This window comes from Condylura cristata, unplaced genomic scaffold, assembly GCF_000260355.1.
Source record: "Condylura cristata isolate star-nosed mole 26May11 unplaced genomic scaffold, ConCri1.0 scaffold00021, whole genome shotgun sequence".
Lineage (NCBI taxonomy): Eukaryota > Metazoa > Chordata > Mammalia > Eulipotyphla > Talpidae > Condylura > Condylura cristata.
In genome coordinates this window covers 4,501,360-4,507,057 of record NW_004567122.1, presented here as the reverse complement: position 1 = coordinate 4,507,057, position 5,698 = coordinate 4,501,360, and the positions used below count along the sequence as shown (strand labels likewise).

Sequence of the window (5,698 nt, the reverse complement as noted above, 5' to 3'; positions counted from 1 at the left end):
CACCCCAGTCAGCTCATTTGCAGAAGCTGCCAATGTGCGCGCGTGTCTGCGCGCGGGTGCGTGCGTGTTCCCACCGGGGCGGGGGGGTGGCAGCGGCTGCCCAGAGGCAGCGAGTCCCCGCAGGTCGCGCTCCCCGCCACTGCCACCGCGCGCTCAAAGTTTCGGCTGGCTGCCGGGGCTGGAGCTCGGCACCGCCCGCTGTTAATATATGCAGCAGTTGTTAGAGCGACTCCGGGGAAAAGGGAATGTATAACGAAAGCTTATTCGTGAGCAGGAATATACTAATGGAACAATCTGATGTCTTCTTAATCCTATGTAAAAAGCTTTGTCGTCTTCCTAATATTGACTGAATGGGTAATTAATGGCTCTTCATCTAGGCGAATACCCTGTAATCCAAAGATAGGCAAAAGACAACAAGCCCAGGATAGAAGACAAAAGGCCCAACTGCCAGCCACCAACCTCCTCCCGCCCCACCGGGGTCTCCAGAAGGGAAAGTTTGCGAGGGGAGGAAAGCAGGGCGGGAGCCCAAACCTACCTTTCCTGGGCTAGCTGAAGCACAGAGCCTGCCTCCTCACCTCTGTCTCTCCCCACCAGTCCGTTCTGCTTCTTTCTTCTGAACTCCTCTGGGGCAGCTGTCCCCAGTAGGCCCCTGGCCAGCGCCTTTTCCCCTAGCGCCCCCACTTTTCACTGAGGGCCGTGGGGGGGTCTAGCACAAGACCAACACAAGGGGTCCTCAGAAGACTGGAGTCAAGGAGCAAGCCCCTTTCTGGGGCCAGCGGACACTCCCGTTTTACAACCCGGGGCTCTGAGTCTGTGAGGACTACGGGGAGGGGAGACTTCACTAGCAGGGCAAGCACCCCAAATTGTGTTGAGTGTTAAAGAGCCATCAGGAGTGGCTGAGTCAACTTCACTGCGAGGAGCTGAGAGGGAGAGTACCCAAGATTCCCCCAGCATGTTTTAAACAGGCTGACAGTTTAATTTAAACCTTTAGAAGTAATATATTACTCGGGTTACTACAATGAGGTGGGTTCCCTTTTTTTTTTTTTCTGTCAGCTGACAGCTTTTAAAATATTATTTCGCTAGGGAAATAAAAGCTTCATCTCAGATTATAGGTGGGTATTTTTGGATTTATGTGATTTATGGTCACCATGACAACTAATGCTGAACGTTAGCTACCAGAATGTCTGGGAGAGGGAAGACAGAAAGAAGGGAGTGCAAGAGAAGTAGATGAGGCAGACAGAGCAGGAGAGGGAGAAAGAGGAAGGAGAAAGGAGTATGTTAATACAACTGCTCAGTGTTGGCGGTCTGTTTTGTTTTGTCTTTTACAAAAGTTACTTTAGTCGCTCATCACTTCCCACTGTGGCTATTGATATTTAGTTCATCCCCCTCTTCCCTTTCTTCTCCCCCCTCCCTTTCTCTTTCTACCTCTGCAACACTTTTCTCTTCATTTTACTGTTCTACTAGTTGCATTCTGAGATTACACGAGCACACATGATAAACCTGTAGCACTCATATATGCAAATAGTCAAGGGCGTGGGGTGGGGTAGTGATAGCAGCAACCCTGATCCCCAACCCCTTGCTCCTCTCTTCACCAGCCAGCTGAGCACACTACAGCCATCACACTGATTCAGTGACCCCGAGCGCATGTGACTGAGAGCGCGAGACAGAAATGTGTAACCCAGAGTGTAGATATTGCTCAGTGAATCCTACAAGCTTCTGATTCAGATGAGAATCAGTACCGCTTACAAGGCAACGCTTTTACAACTCTATATAGAGAATGGAAGAAAACTTGAATCACTATGAAACCCTAACTTCTGGTGCTTCAACTTCACGGCACAGGGGTCAGAGGCTCTCAGTTAAATGTGTGTGGGAGAAAAGGGAGGCTGAGGAAGAAGGAGAGAAGGAACAACCACTTCTTGGCCGGTGCAGAGTCTGTCGGTGAGCTCTCTCTCCGGCGGGTCCTCTCCTTGAGCTTTCCGCCAGGGACATTGTCATGTCCTACCCTAGTTCCGCCTGACAGCCAGGTGGCCATCTTCCCCGGGTGAACTAGGAGATCATATTTTCCCCAAATTGGATGGCGAGGCTGGGTCCCAACCCATATTGCAGGTTCTGACGGGTCCACCGCAAGCCAGGCTTCAGAGTGCAGTCCATCTCCCCACGATGGGTTCGCAACTCACACACAGTGTGTGAAATTGAGTAAGACCTTAAGACTGGTAATCGGTGGCAAGTACCAGCTCAAAATGCGTCTGACCTCCTGTCTGTCACACATTTCCCTCCTCTGGGGTCTTTCTTTGAAAGAATAAGCAAGAAAACTCAATCGAGATGATCCATAATGTCTTGGGACTGGACCCCCCAAACTGACACTGGGTTTCCTTTGGGGGGGGGGCTTCCCTGAACCCACCACACTGATTTGTGTGTGTGTGTGCCTTGAACTTTTCTGTGATGGTGGGTAAGTCATAAGAATTTCTAGAATCGGCCAAAGAAGAGTGAGTGTGGGGGTGACTGGGAGGAACAAAGCAGGATTCCTTTACTTCCACCTCCTTCAGCTATAGAGTCTGTGTCTGCGCACAATTTTTTGTACGATCAGTTTCCAAAATTTCTGGACACAGGACAGTTTTCATGGAAAAGCATTGCTTGGCTCCTCACTACAGCCTCTCCTGTCCCCATCTAGACTCATGGCACTGCAGGACTTCTGCCTTGCTTGGGGTGAGCCCTGGCTTCCCTGCTGGGCCTGGGGAGGCTGTCATCCAATTTCAGCCTGTGCAAAAATGAGTAGATGTTTAGGAGAAAGTTGGAACTGGCTGGGAAAATGCAGGGGGAGGTCTCACTGGCTCAGTTGTTTCCGAACGCTTGGAGGAGGTGTATTAATGTATGTATGGCTAGGTAGGTAGATGGACAATGATTATAAGTAGCTTGATAATTGTTTTTATTCTCACCAGTGAGTGTTCTCTAGATACTGGCCTTGATTCTCCACTAGAGTATGCAAGGATCTATATACTGTTAAGATTCCTTATCTTTTTAGGCTTTAAACCCCCTAAAAATCACCAGCACTAACTGAATCTCCCGCACTCTGGTCTGTGAGGAGCTTTCCCTTGCCCTTGGGTGTTGCACCCAATTTGGAGGCTGGTTAAGGGTTTTTCTACACACGTATTTGCCAGGGTGGGCGAAGAGCCACTGAGCCGAAAGAAATCAAAACTCTATAGGTAAATGAGGAATGGACTTAGGAAACATCAGCTCTCCCAAGTATGGAGTTTTGAAAAACGTCCAAGTCACCCCAGCCCCAAATTGTACCTTTGGGATATGAATGTCGGAGAAATAAGGAAAAGATATGCCTGGTCACTATGGCGGAAAGTCATTGACTCTTTGGTATGGGAGAGTTGCTTCGTGAAATGAAGTTTTCAGGGCATAGTGTTGTGGAGATACCATAGCTACTCTGAGGTTTAAAATTAAAAAAAAAAGATTAGAATATGATTAGTAAATACATTTGGCAGAAAAGGGTTAGATTCGTATTGACTTAGTTATAGGTCATCGGCTGGCAGTGCAATGGGAGGAAATATTTACTTCACACATATACTTTATGATCTTGGGGGAATTAGAGGAAATTCAATAAGAAAACGGCTAGAAACATTTAAAACCCTTATTTAAAAGACTTAAGCAAATTAGAGTCTTATCAGATTAAAAACCACTACAAATGTAAGAGCATTGTCTTCAGTAAAATGCTGTGGGGTCTGCGAAGGAGATTCTCCGCTAAATCTTAGGGATAAAACGCGTCATTTAAGCACCAGATAATGAGCAGAATGCAAATTAATTTAACCTTCTTTACCAACAGACTGCTGGCATAATATGTATAATTTAGTGATAAGATTGCAGGACCTAATAGAGCGAGATGAGCGAGCCTCGGCGCACGCAGACCCAGCACCTACCCCAGCACCTGGCGGTGTTCGCTCTGACCAGGTGTATGGCCGTGCAGAAGGGAGTGGACTGAAATACAAGGTTGTAACCAGAAATGCTGATTTAGAGCTGACTGTGAAGAAAGTTTCCCCTTGTAGCTAAATTCAACTTAAAGGGGATGGCTCTCATGGGAGAGACTGAAGAGCAATTCTGATTTGGGGGCATCCGGCCCGTTGTCCACCCAGTGCATTTGCAGTAAGGGCGCAGTTAGTTACAGATAGGCGGGGCGGGAGAGCAGGGCAAAGGGGAGAGACCCAGGTCGCCAGCATTTTTGTAGTCCTCTCTATCCATCCACTCTGCCCCAGACTGAAGTTTCCCAATCTCACGAACAAGGACAAGGAGGGAGTTTTCTGAAGATACCTCAGACTGGTGTTGCAAATCATTGACTGTAATGTCAAACAAATACACATTCAGGTACGATAACACTAACTCCACAATAAAGCAATCGCCAATGCAGAAACCCAGAGGAGATTAGTTTGTGCTCTCCAGCTGACCAAAGTCGGGGGACAAAGGGACTTTCAAAAAATTATTTTTGTATATGTTTGAATTTCTTTCCTTAATTTCTCTGGAAATAAACTCTCTTTGGAAATGAGACTGTAAAGAGTTGGCTGTCCCTGAAGTTGTTTTTTCTCTGCTTTATGTAAATTGAATAAGGCTTTGCTTTTCCCAGCTGGGCGGTCTCGGAGGTTTTTTTTCCCCCTTCACCCACACACTACGGCCTCTGCTTGCTTGGACTTTAAGGATTCAAGACAGCTTTGAGCTACCTAGGAAAAGAAAATGATTTTAAAATTACCCTTGAAATTGGTTATTTGGCAACATTCTTAATTGTAGGGAAGTTCATTAAAGCATATTTTATATATAATTAGCTCAAGGTTGTTGATTCTACGGGCTTTATGGATTTGAATCTGATTGGTAATAAAGTAAACAAGAGAGTCGAATTTAAAGCGTGGCGCTCTCTCTCGGGTTAGGACAAGCTTAATACAGTGTACAAGGAATTTGAAAGATCTAGGATATGTATCTTAATCAACGTTAAGTAGAATGGATAAGCTTTCAGTATTTTGAAAATGCTGGGTTAGGGTTTCTATTCTATTGTGTGTTTTCTGTCTGGGGACTAATAAGCATTACAGAGAACGTGATCCGAGGCGACTTTTTATTCGAGTATAAATCCAGAGTGAACCACCAAGCAGTTGTTCGTTTAAAGTCAAGGTAATTTGCTTGTGACGGGCCCACTTGCTTCTCGATTATCTAATTTATCAGTCTGCTTTCTCAGAGCCCTGTCTTCTTTGCAATTAAAGTAAAGCTTCTTCAGATTAGCACAGCATTCGCTTGACAGGCAGTTTGGAGCTTTTAAGATCGGAGAGGCGATTTGTTGGTGTTCCGAAAATCTTCCGTCTGTAAGAAGCCCGTTCCGTTTCCCCTGTATGCCGGGGTGGGGGATGGCAGAGACACCTCTCCGTGGGACGGAGTGAGAGACACCAAAGCGGTGGCGAGCGAGTGTGGGTGTGTGCATGGGGGTCACCTCGTCGATGCTGGTCCCTCGGGGCCCGCCACCTCTCCACACCTCTCTCCCGAGTCTTTGCCCCTCGCTTCAGGTCTCCATCTCCCCGCCCGAACTAAAAACCGGATCTAGGAGAATTCCCGGGAGCCGGCAGCGTAGACTCGGTGGGCACCCCGAGGTCTCAGCCCGGCCCCGCGCCGCTGATAGGCGCAGGCGGGACCGTCCCCCCGCGCGGCCCGGGGGCTCGCG

The 5,698-nt window shown here is 47.7% G+C and overlaps 1 protein-coding gene across 2 annotated transcripts in view; it reads left to right on the top strand.

Annotated features, from left to right (window-relative positions):
- The window catches only part of PITX2 (paired-like homeodomain 2), a 24,547-nt gene that overhangs the window by 13,059 nt on the left and 5,790 nt on the right, over positions 1 to 5,698 (top strand). The gene's annotated exons all lie outside the window — the stretch shown is intronic.